At 40.0% G+C, this 15,877-nt stretch overlaps 1 long non-coding RNA gene across 1 annotated transcript in view; it reads right to left on the reverse strand.

The window, feature by feature from the left end:
- Nucleotides 1–1,213: 1,213 nt before the first annotated feature.
- Nucleotides 1,214–15,877, reverse strand: part of LOC139036241 (uncharacterized) — a 61,762-nt gene continuing 47,098 nt past the window's right edge. The window contains exons 2-3 of the long non-coding RNA XR_011488947.1: nt 9,897–9,986; nt 1,214–1,565 (exon numbers count right to left, since the gene is read on the reverse strand). This is a non-coding gene — a long non-coding RNA (uncharacterized lncRNA). The remainder of the gene's footprint in view (nt 1,566–9,896; nt 9,987–15,877) is intronic.

A 15,877-nucleotide genomic window follows, 5' to 3' on the forward strand; every position in this document is an offset into this window, starting at 1 on the left:
TTAAATGAATAATAACCTGAATATAAAAAAACAGCTGTGTTTTGTTTAATAAAATATATTGTATCTTTGTGGCCTTAGGAAACAGGAAGATTTGTTTTGAAACATGGAAAAGCATTAGTCACAAAGAACAGGAAAATAGTTATAAATGGAACTACATTAAAGTTAAGAAGTTCTGTTCATTTGATAATTATTTTAAAAGCAAAAACCCAAGCCACTAATTGGGGAGTTATTTGCAGCACATCTATTTTAAAAAGTTTATTTTAAAAAGAGTTATCTACAATACATATAAAGAACTTTAAAAATGATGAATAAGCATCAAAAAACTCATCTTTGTTTGTAATAAGGGAAATATAAATTTAAAACATAGTGAGATATGATTTTAAAGCTACTGAATTGGCAAAAATCAAAATTTGACAATACCTAGTATTGGCGAGGCAGTGGAACAAGATGAAAAATGTAAAGATTCAAAAGTATTTGGAAAATAAGTTGACGTTATTTTAATCAAGTTGACTTGATATACTTTATCACCCAGTTCTAATCCTGAAGAAAATGTGTACATGCCTTGGAGAAAATACAGCCTTTGAAAGAAATGTGAAAGAATGTTCATAGCAGCCTTGTTTATAAGGATGGATAGATAAGCAGAGGGATGGGTGGAGAGAGAGAGAAAAAGCCAATGTTTATTGACAGGAAAACAAATTCTGATACATCTGCCAGGTGGAATACCACATAGTAACAAGGTTCAAGAAACCACAACTACACACATTGACATAGAGGAACCTTAGAAATATAATGTTGAGGGATGAAAGCAAGTAGCAGATGATAGCATAGAGTTTGATACCATTTTATAAACCTCAAAATCAACCAAAACTAAAAAGGCCCTTCAAATAGGGAGAGGAAAACACCCTTCTTTCACTGTTCCTACTGCTTCACTCTCCTCTGTCTCTTCCTTCTCCATCAACAATTAATTAGAGGACCTCCCTGGTGGCGCAGTGGATAGGAAGCCACCTGCCAACACAAGGGACATGGGTTCGATCTTCCCTGGTCCAGGAAGATCCCATATGCCAAGGGCAACTAAACCCAGGGGGCTACAGTGAAGGAGCCTGCGTGCGGCAAATTCTGAAGCCTGTGCGCCTAGAGCCCGTGCTCCACAATTAGAGAAGTCACCGCAATGAGAAACCTGTACACCTCAATGAAGACCCAGCGCAATCAAAAATAAATAAATACAGAATTTTTAAAAGTAATTAATTACATAAGGTAATTCTTATCCATCCTTCTAGTCTTAAGTCTTCTCCTCAGTCCCTTGTTATACATTTCTAGGGTGCATAATAATCTTTCTTCCTAACAGGTCTCGAATTGGCCATGCTGTCAACTTCTTGAAGGTAGATATTGCTTCTGCTTTATTCACCATTGAATCCTGATATCTAGCACAGAATGTGACACGCTGAAGTGAATCAGCTCAGCTCAGTCGCTCCGTCGTGTCCGACTCTTTGCGACCCCACAAACCGCAGCACGTCAGGCCTTCCTGTCCATCACCAACTTCCGGTCTTCACCCAAACTCATGTCCACTGAAGTGAATAAATGCACAAATAATCATGAATAAACACATCTTGAATGCATAAATGAAAAGTGACATGCAACTGTCCATTTATATTTGTATCCAGTATTATTTCCACTTCCTAGGTGGCGCTTGTTACAAACCCTCCTGCCAATGCAGGAGACATAAGACACTGGTTCGATCCTTGGCTTGGGAAGATCGCCTGGAGGAGCGCATGCCAACCCACTCCAGTACTCTTGCCTGGAGAATCCCATGGACAGAGGAGCCTGGCGGGCTACAGTCTATAGGGTTGCAAAGCATTGGACATAACTGAAGCAACTTAGCACGCACACATTATTAGTTCAGCATTTACACCTTGGGGAATGCACAGGAAAGCTGAATTTTTGCAAATGAGTTCATTATATAATAATTTACAATATGATTTTATATCCCATAGTCAAATCTTAGGCCTGGCATCAAAATCTTCTGCAATGAATTGCCAGATTTCCTACATCTGTCAAAAACTACATGAATGTGGCAAAGAAGAAAGGTGCGTTATCACCATCCAAAATGCCAAGAAGAGATTTTTTCACACGTTTGGTGATTTTAAAAAAAAGTTTAAAGTTGTGATTTTTATCACTATCTGTCTGTGCTCAGCATAAAGTGAGAGTTAATAGCCTGAATTTTTCTATGATAATAATAGTGTTGATCAACAGTTGCTACTTCACTTGACTCTGACATAAAATATGTTAAGCTGAAAAGGTATATTTAAAATACATTTTCAAAAGCATTCTAAGCAAGTGTTAATTTTTCTAAAACCAGATTTATAGTAAAACTCTGAAGCCTGGGTTTATTTCCACTTAATCTAACAGCAAATGCTTTTGAATAAAATATGAATTTAAATATAAGATATATTGGAATAATATATTGGGATTAAATGAAGATCCCCTGGAGAAGGGATAGGCTACCCACTCAAGTATTATTGGGCTTCCCTTGTGGCTCAGCTGGTAAAGAATCTTCCTGTAATATGGGAGACCTGGGTTCAAGCCCTGGGTTGGGAAGATCCCCTGGAGAAAGGAACGGCTACATACTCCAGTATTCTGGCCTGGAGAATTCCACGGACCGTATAGTCCATGGGGTCACAGAGAGTTGGACATGACTGAGTGACTTTCACTTCACTTTACTTCAATGGCAAGCGAAAGAATGGAAAAGACATTTGTCTAATTGCTTGAAGACTCAAGCTCTCATTCCAGCTTTATCTCTAACTAGCCATGTAACTACTAACCAATCATTTTATCTTTCTGGGTCTTGGCTTTGCAATATGTAAAATAAAGAGATTCATCAAGTACCTAAGCAATTATCAAAAATTCAAAATTATACATCCTACAAAATTTCATTATGTAGGTATCCTACCTTTGGGAGGATCTGCTCCAACTTTGCTTAAGCTGGAAGCCGTGGCCATCTATTCCAATATTTTTCCCGGCAGGACCGTGGGTCAATTTCCATTCTTATACTGGGGCGATCACTTCTAAAGACAGAGACTCAAGAGGTTTGTGCTGGTAGAGACCCCTTGTGGGCACTTATCTCCCCCTGAGCTAGTGAGGCCATTGGCCTCCCAGGATGGGACACGGACCCACAGCCAAGAAGGCAGGGTGCTCTACAGACTGCTGGGCACAGGAGATGGGCTGCCAGAAGTAATTCCGAAGGCATTTTCCACAAGAGCCACCCCATCCTGGGAGCAAGGATACTTCTAGTTTTCAAGAATTTGAATGCAGGTATGTGAAGTGTGGGCTTTCCAGGTGGCTCAAAGATAAAGAATCTGCCTGTCAATGCAGGAGACACGGGTTCAGTGCCTGGGTCAGAAAAATTCCCTGGAGAAGGAAATAGCTACCCACTCCAGTATTCTTGCCTGGGATATCCCATGGACAGAGGAGCCTGGTGGGCTACAGTCAATGGGATCGCAGAGAGTCAGACACAACTGAGCATGCACACATGTAAAGTTTAGATTTTGAGTGTTTCTATTTCTCTCCAAAGAGCTGTTTGATGGGGCTTCCCTGGTGGTTCAGTGGTAAAGAATCCATCTGCCAATGCAAGAGATGTGGGTTCGATCTCTGGTCCAGGAAGATCCCACGTGCTGGGGAAGCAACTAAGTCCCTGTGCCAAAACTACTGAGCCTGTGCTCTGGAGCCCGGGAGCTGCAACTACTGAGCTCACATGCCTAGAGGCCATGCTCTGCAACAAGAGAAGCCTCTGCAATTAAAAGCCCATGCACTGCAAATAGAGAATAGACCCTGCTTATTGCAACTAGAGAAAGCCCCGCACAGCAACAAAGACCCAGCGCAGCCAAAAATTAATAAACACTGTAAAGCAACTATATACTGCAATTTAAAAAAATTAGTAAAAAGCAAAGAGCTAATTGAGCCTGGAAGCCTTGTTCTATCACCATAGACAAAAGAAGAGGCATTTTCCACAAGAGCTACCCTATCCTGAGAACAGTGACACTTCCAGTGAGAGAGCTGAGGACATCATTTCAAGTCTCCATGCCTCCGTTATAAAGAATTCATGTACCAAAGAGCCCTTCTTTGAGAGTCAATTTTCTTCCATCCCTTAAAGGAAAGGGAATACAAATGGGGGACCCCCTTATAGTACTTTCAAAATTGTTATTTACATGGAGAAATGAGTGTCACATGTCTTTCAGATGGTTTCTTTGGGCTTTCAGGACTGGTGGGGAACTGTGGGATGAGGGGTAAGAGGAACTAGGACAAAACTTGGTTTTGAGAACTGGTGTACAGTAATCTCCACAAGCTTCTAGTTTCCCCACCTCCTCACACTGGTATACAGTCTCTTGGAATAGTCAAAAACATTCAGGGTTTGTGATGAAGCTACTTCATCCATTTATTTATTGAACATTCACTACATGTTAGCATTGCCATAGGGCTGGACAATAATACAATACAGTATAGTACAATACAATATAATACAATGATTAATAAAGAGCTGCCCTTAATGAACTGATAACTACTGAAGGAAAATGATTAATAAACAGGAAATTACAATACAACATGATAAGTTCAGGTGTGTGTGTGTAAAGTATATATATACTTTAAATTTCTCCTGAGAGTCATGAAGATGTTTTAAATAAATAGATGTACCCACTTTTTGTACAGAAAGATTAAAAAATCATTATTCTAAATATAACTATCCTCCCATAATTCGCCTATAAGCTTATTACAATCCCACCTAAAAAGCCACCAGGACTTTTTAACTAATTAAGCTATTTTCCTCCAATTAAAAAAAAATTAAGCTGTTTTCAAATATCATAAAGTAAATGCTTTAAAATACTCAAGAGATTTTTTTTTTAAAGCAGAGAAAGAAGGGATCAGCCCTACTGCATATAAAATGTATTATCAAGCTACTATAAAATAAATAAGTCACTGGACCAGAAGAAAGTCCAGAAATAGACTCAAAAAATATGTGAAAAATGAGTCTATGCCAAAGTGGCATTTCAAAGCATTGGGTAAAAGACGACCCATTTTATATCATTTACAGATTTAGCAGATATGCAATTACATGTGTGTGTTTCAGTCGCTCAGTCATGTCTGACATTTTGCAACCCCATGGACTGTAGCCCACTAGGCTCCTCTGTCCATAGAATTCTCCAGGCAAGAATACTGGAGTGGGCAGCTATTCCTTTCTTCAAGAGATCTTCCCAACCCAGGGATAGAACCTGGGTCTCCCGCATTGCAGGAAGATTCTTTACTGTCTGAGCCAGGCAATTATAGTTCATAGCTAATGTCAGATCTGTCACTGTCTGAGGCTTTAAATGATCTTACTAAACTGGTAGGTGCCTTTGGATTAACAAGCTCTTATGCACTCTAACAACTTGGATGGAAAATGATCCCAAGTTGGCAAAAGGAATTTAGTTTATGTCATATTGAGTTAATCTTCCTCTACAGATTTGATTTTCCAAATTAAAAGTGATTATTGCATTTCTTCTTAATTGGTTAATAGTTTGTAAATGATTATTAGTGTCTCTAGTGTGAAGGAAATGTTTTCAGTTAATTTTTTGTATGTAATGCATGAAATAGAAAGCTAAATTTTCATCTTTCCAATTTGATTTCAAAGAGTAATTGGAACCTGTAAAAGAAATGCTTCATCCATCAAAAGATCTATATACTCAGTTCAATATATGCCAGAAAGTGTGCAAAATGCTGGAAATACAACAATGGATATTCTTGGATGCTCCTAGTCTAGTAGGAATGAAAGTCAAGGGCAGGGACTTGCCTGGTGGTTCTGTGGTTAAGACTCTGCGCATCCACTATGGGAGGCATGGGTTCCATCCCTGGTTGAGGAGTTAAGATCCCACAAGCCTTGTGGCATGGCCAAAAGTAAAATAAACAGAAAAAGCCAAGGGCACAAACGGTTACACAATGAAACTAGGAAAGTGCAGTTAGAGAAGGCTAGGCTTCTTCTGGCCTGTGGTGGGACAAACCAGTGGTGAATGGAGAGAAATGTCAGGAAGCAACTTCCCTAGTACATGACACCACAAACTCATGATTCTAAGTCTGCAGTATGTATAGATGCAATGGGCTAGTTAAAGCTTCTGAGTCATGCACACATAGGTACTGTGTCTAACCAAGGGATGACAAATCACTGTGTATTGATGATAGTCAATGAGATTCACAGACACTCTAAGGTGGCACTGTTTTTTTCAGCACTTAGCCCTCCTGGATCTCAGGGGGAAAGACTATACAGCATGATGAAAGAATGAAAAACTTTATAGAGTCATTGGGATTTGGGGTCATCTTCTGGTTCTGCCACTTGACTATTTGGTTATCCTTATTTAAGCAAGCTACCACCAAGCTGTAGGACAGTACCCACAGGTGTCCTGGCTCTGAGAGGTATGACAGAGGTAGGAAGATCCTGTCAAAGAGTCACCTCTCCCTTCCCACATACTAAAATGTGCTAGGCCTAGTTTGTTTCAGAGTTGGCCAGCAAACCCATGAAAGGATGCTCAACATTGCTCATTATTGGAGAAATGCAAATCAAACTACAGAAGGGTATCACTTCACAGCAGACAGAATGGCCATCATCAAAAAATCTACAAACAATAATGGAAACCTCTTACACTGTTGGTGAGAATGTAGATCGATGCGGACACTATGGAGAGCAGTACGGCGATTCCTTTAAAAACTAGGAATGGAACTACAATATGACTAAGCAATCCCACTACTGGGCATATGCCCTGAGAAAACTGTAATTCAAAAAGTCACATGTACCCTGGCGTTCATTGCAGCACTATTTGCAATGGCCAGGACATGGAAGCAAGCTGGATGTCCATCAGATGAATGGATAAAGAAGTTATGGTACATAGATACAATGGAATATTACTCAGCCATAAAATGAATGAAATTGAGTCAGTGGTAGTGAGGTGAATGAACCCAAAGTCTGTCATACAGAATGAAGTAAGTCAGAAAGAGAAAAACAAGTACCATCTATTAATGCATATATATGGAATCTAGAAAAATGACACTGATGAACTTATTTGCAGGGCAGGAAGACAGAGACAAACACAGAGAATGAACCTGTGGGCACAGCGGGGGAAGAAGAGGGTGGGACAGAGAGTATCACTGACATATATACACGACCATGTGTAAAATACATAGCTAGTAGGAAGCTGCTACATAAGAGCTCTCAGCCCGGTGCTCGGTGATGGTCCAGAGGGGTGAGATGGGGGTAGAGGGGGTGGGAGGCAGCTCCAAGAAGGAGGGGACATATGTGAACTTATAGCTGATTCACACTGTTGTACCGCAGAAACATGCACAATATTGCAAAGCAATTATCCTCCAATTAAAGATATATTTCTAAAAATTGCATTAAAAATTTTATACTAAATTCTTAGTACGTAGTATAGTGCATGGTCTAGAGTTGGTGTTTAATAAATATCTGTATATATATTTAAAAAAAACATATTGTCAAGGAGTTACTCCCTTCCTACATACCAAAATATGCTAGGTCTAGTTTGTTTCAGAGTTGAATAATTTTAGAACTCCACGGAGCCTTTGTTAAGCTTTTAGAATATGAAGATAGACAGTTTCTAAGTTCTCTTTGTGAAGACAATAATGATAAAATTAGTTTAGAAAAGGGAAAATATAGATTAATTCTACTTATTGGTGCAAAAATGCAAAATAAAGTACCAATAAACAGAATCCAGCAGTATATCAAAAGAATAATACACCGTATCAAATGGGTATTATTCAAGAAATTTAAGAAATGTTCAATATTTTTTAAAAGATTAATATAATTCCCAGCTTCAAGGTTAAAGGAAAATATGTGACCTGAATAGATGCTGAAAAGACTTTTTACAAACTGCATTATCCATTCCAAATGCTTAGAAAACATTGCAAAAAACAAGAAGAGAAATGTGGGTTTTAATATGATAAAAGCATATATTTTAAACTTATAGCATCATTATGCTTAGTGGTGAAATATTAGACAAGGATGTCTGCTCTTTCCCCTACTACCTAACATTATTCTGGAATTCCAAGCCAATGAAGTAAAACAAAAGAACAAAATAGGAAGTAGAAGCATTGCAAAGGCAGTAACTGCTTAATGCTTTGGTAAAGAAATTAAACTAGACCTTATCTTAGTCTTTATATCAAAATTAATTTTGTATATATTAAAATTTTAAGTGTCAAAAACCCCATAAAATAACTAACAATTTTTTTTATAATATTGGACGAGGAGAACTTTCCTGACACAAAAGCACAAAACCATAAAGAAAAAATTAGTGGATTTAACTACATTTAAGCATAAAGCTTTTGTGGAGACAAAAAAAGCACCATTAATAAGCCTGAAGGTCTGGAGAAAAAGTAAAAAAAAAAAAAGAAAGAAATTAGACATTCTAATAGATAAAAGGCAAAGAACATGTAACAGAGAGAGAGAGGGAAGGGGGGAAGGAAGGAAAGAGAGGAAGAGAGAAAGGATTTTTACCATTTGAATGGAAGTATTGTATGTTTATTTCACTATTGCAAGGGAATATAAGATACCTGGCTATGAGATTGATTAAATTAAAGAGACTGACAATCCTTGTGTTGGTGAGAATGTAGTAGGGCTTGAATTTATCTGATTTTGGTGGGGGTATAAATTAGCTTTTTTTTTTTTTTTTTTTGCCAGATCATAGTTCCCTTACCAGGGATCAAACCCTGGACCCCAGCAGTCAAAGTGCCGAGTCCTAACCACTGGATCTCTTCTAGTGGTTAGGGTTAGGTTCCTCCTGGATCTAACTGGGTTAGGAATTCCCAGTATAACTTTTCTGAAGGTGAGCCTTGAAATATTTATTAGACTTTAAAATACTAATATCCCACGTCTTTGGATAAGGGGAAAATTTTGTACAAATGGATAATCTTTCTCAGTATCTACTAAAGCTGCTCATAAACATAACTTAGGACTCAGCAATTCCTCTCCTAGGTATATACCTAGAAAAAGTGTGCATGTATGCACCAAAAGACATCTGCAAGAATGTTCTTAACTCCAACCTAGATATAATCTAATTTTCCAGTAGAAGATGTAACTATATTTTAGCATTTCATACAGTGGAATGGTAATGGAAATTAACAAACAAATACCACTCAAAAATACAGATGAATCTCTAAAAGGCTGGAAGAAAGGTCAGGCATAAAAAGTACATAGTGCCTGATTTCATTTAAAAAGTTCAAAAGCAGGCATAACAGTCTGATGCTGGAAGGCAGGGTACTAATTCCTTTAGGGAGGGGGAGGGAGTACCTGGGATAAGGGCAGAGGAATGGCTTCTAGGTAGGAATAATGTTTTATTTATTGACCTGTGTGTGTTCTATTCATGAAAATTCTTCAAAGTTGTATGCTTAGATTTGTACACCTTACACTATTTTGATGTATCTTATTTGTTTAATTTTTAAGGTATTTAAATGTTCATACTCTTTGAACTATTAAAGAATCCTGCTAAAGAAACTTATCCTACAAATATAACAGGTCAAATGTGCAACCTTGTATCACTAGAAAAATTGAAACAATCTAAAGTCTCTCAAAATAGGATTGGTTAATTATAGAATATTACATACCCATTCCTGGTGGCTCAGACAGTAAAAAAAAAAAAAACAAAAAAAAACCTGCCTGCAATGCAGGAGACCAGGGTTTGATCCCTGGGTCGGAAAAGTCCCCTGGAGGCAGGACATGGCAACCCCCTCCAATATTCTTGCCTGGAGAATTCCATGGACAGAGTAGCCTGGCAGGCTACAGTCCATGGGGTCCCAAAGAGTCAGACACGCCTGAGCAACTAACACTTTCATGCCTTATTTTAACATAGAGTGACTCGAATACTCACTGTGATAGGCAGAATGAGGGTGCCCCAAAGATGTCCATGCTCGAAACCCAGGAAACTGTGAATGTGTTACCACTCAGAGCGGAAGAGATTCTGCAAAGGTGATTAAGTGAAAAAACTTTGAGTTGGAGAGATAATCCAAGTGGACCCAATCTTATCAGGAGTCTTTAAAATTGGAGATGCTTTCCTAGCTGCAGTTAGAGAGGGATGTCATTAAGGAATGAAGAGTCAAATAAATACAATGTTTCTGGCTCTGAAGATGGGGGAGGGAACAACAGGCGGCCTCTAGAACAGGCATCTCTGGAAAGGAGTGCAGGCCTGCTAACACTCTGATTTTAGCCCAGTGAGACCTGAGTCAGACTTAGGAACCTAAAGGACCATAAGCTAATAAATTTGTGTTTTTTAGCCACTAAATTTGTGGCAATTTGTTAATGCTAAGTCGCTTCAGTCGTGTCCGACTCTTTGCGACCCCATTTGTTAGTAGGTACGTGCTAAGTTGCTTCTGGAGAAGGCAATGGCAACCCAGTCCAGTACTCTTGCCTGGAAAATCCCATGGGCCGAGAAGCCCGGTAGGCTGCAGTCCATGGGGTCGCGAAGAGTCAGACATGGCTGAGCGACTTCAATTTCACTTTTCACTTTCATGCATTGGAGAAGGAAATGGCAACCCACTGCAGTGTTCTTGCCTGGAGAATCCCAGGGACAGGGGAGCCTGGTGGGCTGCCGTCTATGGGGTCACACAGAGTCGGACACGACTGGAGCGACTTAGCAGCAGCAGCAGCAGCAGCAAGTCACTTCAGTCATGTCCAACTCTTGCGACCCTATGGGCTGTAGCCTGCCAGTTTCCTCTGTCCATGGGATTTCCCAGGGAAGAATACTGGGGTGGGCTGCCATTTCCTTCTCCAGGGGATCTTCTCAAGCCAGGGATCGAACCTGACTTTCCTGTTGTGCAAGGCAGAACTCTTCACTGCTGAGCCACCAGCAAGTCTATTAAGAGGTACAACAGGAAGCATATACACTCACTTTTTAGTTTTTGTTGTTGTTCAGTTGCACAGTTATGTCTGACTCTCTGCAACTCCATGGACTACAGAATACCAGGCTTCCCTGCCCTTCACTGTCCCGGGATTTTGCTCAAACTCAAGTCCACTGAGTTGATGATGTCATCCAACCATCTCATTGTTGGTCACCCCCTTTTCCTCTTGCCCTCAATCTTTCCCAGCATCAGGATCTTTTCCAATAAGTCAGCACTTCACATCAGGTGGCCAAAATTTTGGAGCTTCAGCTTCAGCATCAGTCCTTCCAATGAATATTCGGGGTTGATTACCTTTAGGGCTGACTGGTTTGACCTCCTTGCTATCTAAGGGACTCTCAAGAGTCTTTGCTGGTGGTTCAAACGGTAAATAATCCACCTATAGTGCAGAACACCTGGATTTGATCCCTGGGTTGGGAAGATCCCCTGGAGAAAGAAATGGCTACCCACTCCAGGATTCTCACCTGGAGAAAAAATAAAGAAGGCTGGATAGTAAAGTCCTGTAGTTCAGTAATCTGTCAGGATCCTCTGTCCATGGGGTTACAGAGTCAGACATGACTAAGGGATTTTCCTATGTAGATTTAGTTTTTGAGGACTTTACAAATACTTTGTCTCATATTTAATTTTTTTTTCTTGTTTTTGGACTTTTTGTTGGTTTTTGGACTTTTTGTTGGTTTTTGGTGTTTTTCAGAATGGAAACTTGAAGTAAAAATGAGTTCAAAATAATAGAATATGAGAAAATGACAATTTCCAGTATCTAATGGCTTACTGGGCAATCTATGCATAAAAAGGAGCTAAAATTTCTGAATGTGTCTGAGATGAAACAAAGCAAATAAAAACACACCAAGAGAACATCAGTCTCTGATTAGCGGCTGCTCCTCAAGATTGTCAAAGGCAATTTTTCTAAGGATATTTTTAAAGCTTACAATGAGCTCTTTTATAATGTAGCATTACACACAGGCCTCGGCTCCAGAGCCCTGCTCAGACTCTGATCAGCCCAGTGGTCCATGTCCTGTTTCCTTTATTTTACTCTTAGATCCTAGAACAGAGCTCGCTTTCTTCTCTTCTGGGTAACTAACACCATCCAGCCTTCCCGGAAGGTGCTATTTCCCCAACCTGTCTGCAGGGTGGCCCATGTTTCCCGCTTCTTCTGCTAAGACTCTTCAGTTGTGTCCGACTCTTTTCGATCCTATGGACTGTATCCTATGGCTCCTCTGTCCATACTGGACAAGAATACTGGAGTGGGTTGCTATTCCCGCCTCTTCACTGCTTCTAAAGATAACACAGGGTCTCAATTCATTCACAGGTTTCTCCCTCTAAATGCTAAAGTGAAACAAACAAGGAGAGACAAAAGCAGCAAATGTGGGAAAGATCTTAGAGCCTACAGCTCCTAACTGATTAAAAACATAGCTGCTGAGAAGCAACGGGCACACAAATGATATGAAAATTTTAATAACTAGAAAAATAATAAGTGGCTGTGGTGTTTGTGCATGAATATATATTCTGTGTGTGTGTGTGTGTGTGTGTGTGTGTAACATATATAGTAACTCCAGCCCAGGACTTTTCTCTTTTTGCTCCATGGTAGGATTGAACAAATTATTCAACGGTAACATTGGAAGAAGTCTCAGGGGTCATTTAGTTCAACCCCCACATTTTGCCAAGGAAAGACTGAAAGCCAGACAGAGGGAGATTTGTCTGTCCTTTGACTTCTTTTTCTTTGCTTTTCAATCTTTTCCCATCAGCAGCACATCAACTGAATGATCGGATGAGATTATTCAGTCTGGAGTCATTCTCTTCCTTATTCTTATTAACCATGACAATCTTTCCTTAATGCCTTTCCCTCCTATCTAATCTTTAACGCTATTAATCCATTTCTTTCATGATTAGCCTTTGCTTGATTCTTCTTTTATAGATAAACTGAGTCATCAGCAGGCATTTTCCTGGAAGTCAGCCTTGTTCTATGCCCAGTCCATAGAAGTCTGTGACTTTCTATCTTATCCTATCGCCTGCATCAAAGGTTTTTGTTGACCTAACTTTCTTATCATGTCAAGTGTTAATCTTCTTTCAGCAATAAAGGAATTGCCAAACTAAAGTACTTTGGAAACAGGAATACACTGACCTGTCATTTCAAAGTCATCACACAACCAAAATCCTACTTGTCCTATAGACACATCTCTACTGAAAATGTGAAGGCAGAGTCCCAAGTCTCCAAAGTCATGGAAATCTGGCAATCCTCAGAAAGAATGCAATGAGAAAATGGCAGGCCCTGCAATTTCACTCAGAGAATTAACCCAAACTTGGTATGTGTGCATGCTCAGTCATTTCAGTCATGTCCGACTCTTGGCAACCCTATGGACTGCAGCCTGCCAGGCTCCTCTGTCTTTAGCATTCTCCAGGCAAGAACACTGGAGTGGGTTGCCATGCCTTTCTCCAGGTAATCTTCCTGACCCAGGAATCAAACCAGCATCTCCTGCATTTCTTGCATTGCAACTGGATTTTTTACTGCAGAGCCACCAGGGAAGCCCCCAAACTTGGTATAAAAAATAATAAAAGCTAATATTTATCCAGGGCTTATAATATGTTAGTTATTATTCTAAGTGCTTTATGTAGATTATGTTTTAATTCTATGAGTTCAGAGAAATTATTTCCTCTATTTCATATATGGGAAAATGTGAGCAGAGAGCAGTTAAGCTATTTGTTCAAACCCCGGAAACAGGAAATGGTGGAGCCAGGATTTAAGAGAGTTGAGTCTAGTCTCCTATAACCTCTCTTATAAGGAGCTAACATGAATCAACCTCCACCCATTCTTTGTATTGGGAAAGAGCATCCTTGGAGGCATGGCCTACATACCAGGGAGATGCCATAGTTTAAGGTTCCAGTAAGCATATACAACAGCTTTCAAGGCACCTGAAGTGGCTACATGCTTTTTAGTCTTTTCAAGTCCCAGAGGAAAGTTCCCCAGTGCTCCAGAGATTGCTGGTAAGTCCCATGAGTCAGCAATGCTGTCAGGAAGGACAGCTTCTAAACTGCCTTCCCAACCTTAGATGCACTTTCTAGTAAGTTGGTTAGCTCTTAGAAGTTCAGCTCAGAGCTTTAGGTCTAACTTGGATGGGATATAAACTCCTGGATCTGCCCTTGCCTCTCCGGGACTTTGCTGCAGCCTAGAGTCTCATTTGGCAGTGGCTCAGAATTGGAAATCAACCCTGAACACTCATTGGAAGGACTGATACTGAAGCTGAAGCTCCAATACTTTGGCCACCTGATGGGAAGAGCTGACTCACTGGAAAAGACCCTGATGCTGGGAAAGATTGAAGGCAGGAGGAGAAGGGAATGACAGAGGATGAGATGGTTGGATGGCATCACCGACTCAGTGGACATGAGTTTGAGCAAGCTCCGGGAGATGATGGACAGGGAAACCTGGCGTGCTGCAGTCCACGGGGTCACAAAGAGTCAGACATGACTGAACAACAGAATTGGAATTAGACCACCTGCCTGAGGTGCTTAGACTGTACACACAGCTTGTAAGGACTGACAACCAAGAAGTGCAGCTGCAAAGCAAACCTAGTCATCTCCACTGGAAGTTAGTCCCCGAAGGAAACAAGAATACTACAGTAGACTCATGCAAACTACCCAAACTACCTTTGGCCAATTACTTTGCTATTTTGGAATGTTCACTAATCAAAGCCAGGGTGGAAGCTTTTGTCCGCTTCTGCACTTCTGAATACCACCTATTTGGAAATGATTTCTAACCCATTTCTCCAACAGTTGCCTTTCTTACCAGCACCTGATTCATATTTGCAACTTGGACTAAAACAAAACACATTTTCTTCTTTATCTTACTGAAGAGCACCACTATGCCCCAAGTATAGAAACCAGAAAGTTGGGAATTAACCTAAGTTCTTTGTACCTGACATCAAATCCAACCGTAAGTACAAGCCCTGTAGATTTTCTGAAATGGCCTTTGAGTCCATTTACTGTCCTCCTTTTTCATCGCTCTTACTCCGATTCAAGCACTGATTCACTCCAACCTCCATGTCTTCTCCATGTCTGCCTCCGTGTCTTCTGCGTTCAGTTCATCTCCATCACTGCCCTTGACCATTTGCCCCAGTTTCAGATGTAGCTGGATCACTGCTCTGTTTAATTACCTTGTGTGTCTTTCTACGACTATAATCCAAAACTTTCATGTGGTGTCTAACTTCTGTCACTATCTAGTTTGACCTACATTTTGGCTCATTTCCTACCACCAGTCTGTATCAGCTCTTCCCACACCCTCCCGCAGGGGGAGTAATTCTCTCCATCATTAGGTTCTCTTATCAGCATTTATGCCATTTATCACATTGCAGTATATCATTTTGTGTGTCTGTTGCTCCCATTTCTAAAGCATACACACTTGAGGAAGGAAGATCTTGTTCAACACCACTTTCCAAATGCTAAGCACAGGACGTGGCATTTACAAAGTACTTAACCAATATTTGCTGAATAAATTACTAAAGGCAGTGGTGCCAAAATTTGTGTTGACCATCAGGAAAAATATTTCTGTGTACATACTCTCATATATCAATTAATCAATAATTAATTGAAAAGAGACAGCAGGTCAAAAAAAATTTTCATGGATGAATAGATAAATGATACACACACACACACACACACACACACACACAGAGAATATTATTAAGTCATAAAAAAGGAAACCCTGACATTTACAATGACATGGATGAACCTGGAGGGTGTTACACAGAATGAGATAAATCAAAGACAAATACTGTATGGCATCACTTACATGTGGAATTTTTTAAAAAGATGATTTTGCACAGAAGCAGAGTGGAGTGGGAGTTGCCAGAGGTTGAGGGGAGGAGGGGACAAGGAGATACAGGTCAAAGGGTACAAACTTTCTGTTATAAAAGGGTAAGTTTTGAGGTTTCAATGTACAGCATAGCAATGATACTAGCTAACGATT

This window comes from Odocoileus virginianus, chromosome 8 (assembly GCF_023699985.2).
Source record: "Odocoileus virginianus isolate 20LAN1187 ecotype Illinois chromosome 8, Ovbor_1.2, whole genome shotgun sequence".
Taxonomy (NCBI): Eukaryota; Metazoa; Chordata; class Mammalia; order Artiodactyla; family Cervidae; genus Odocoileus; species Odocoileus virginianus.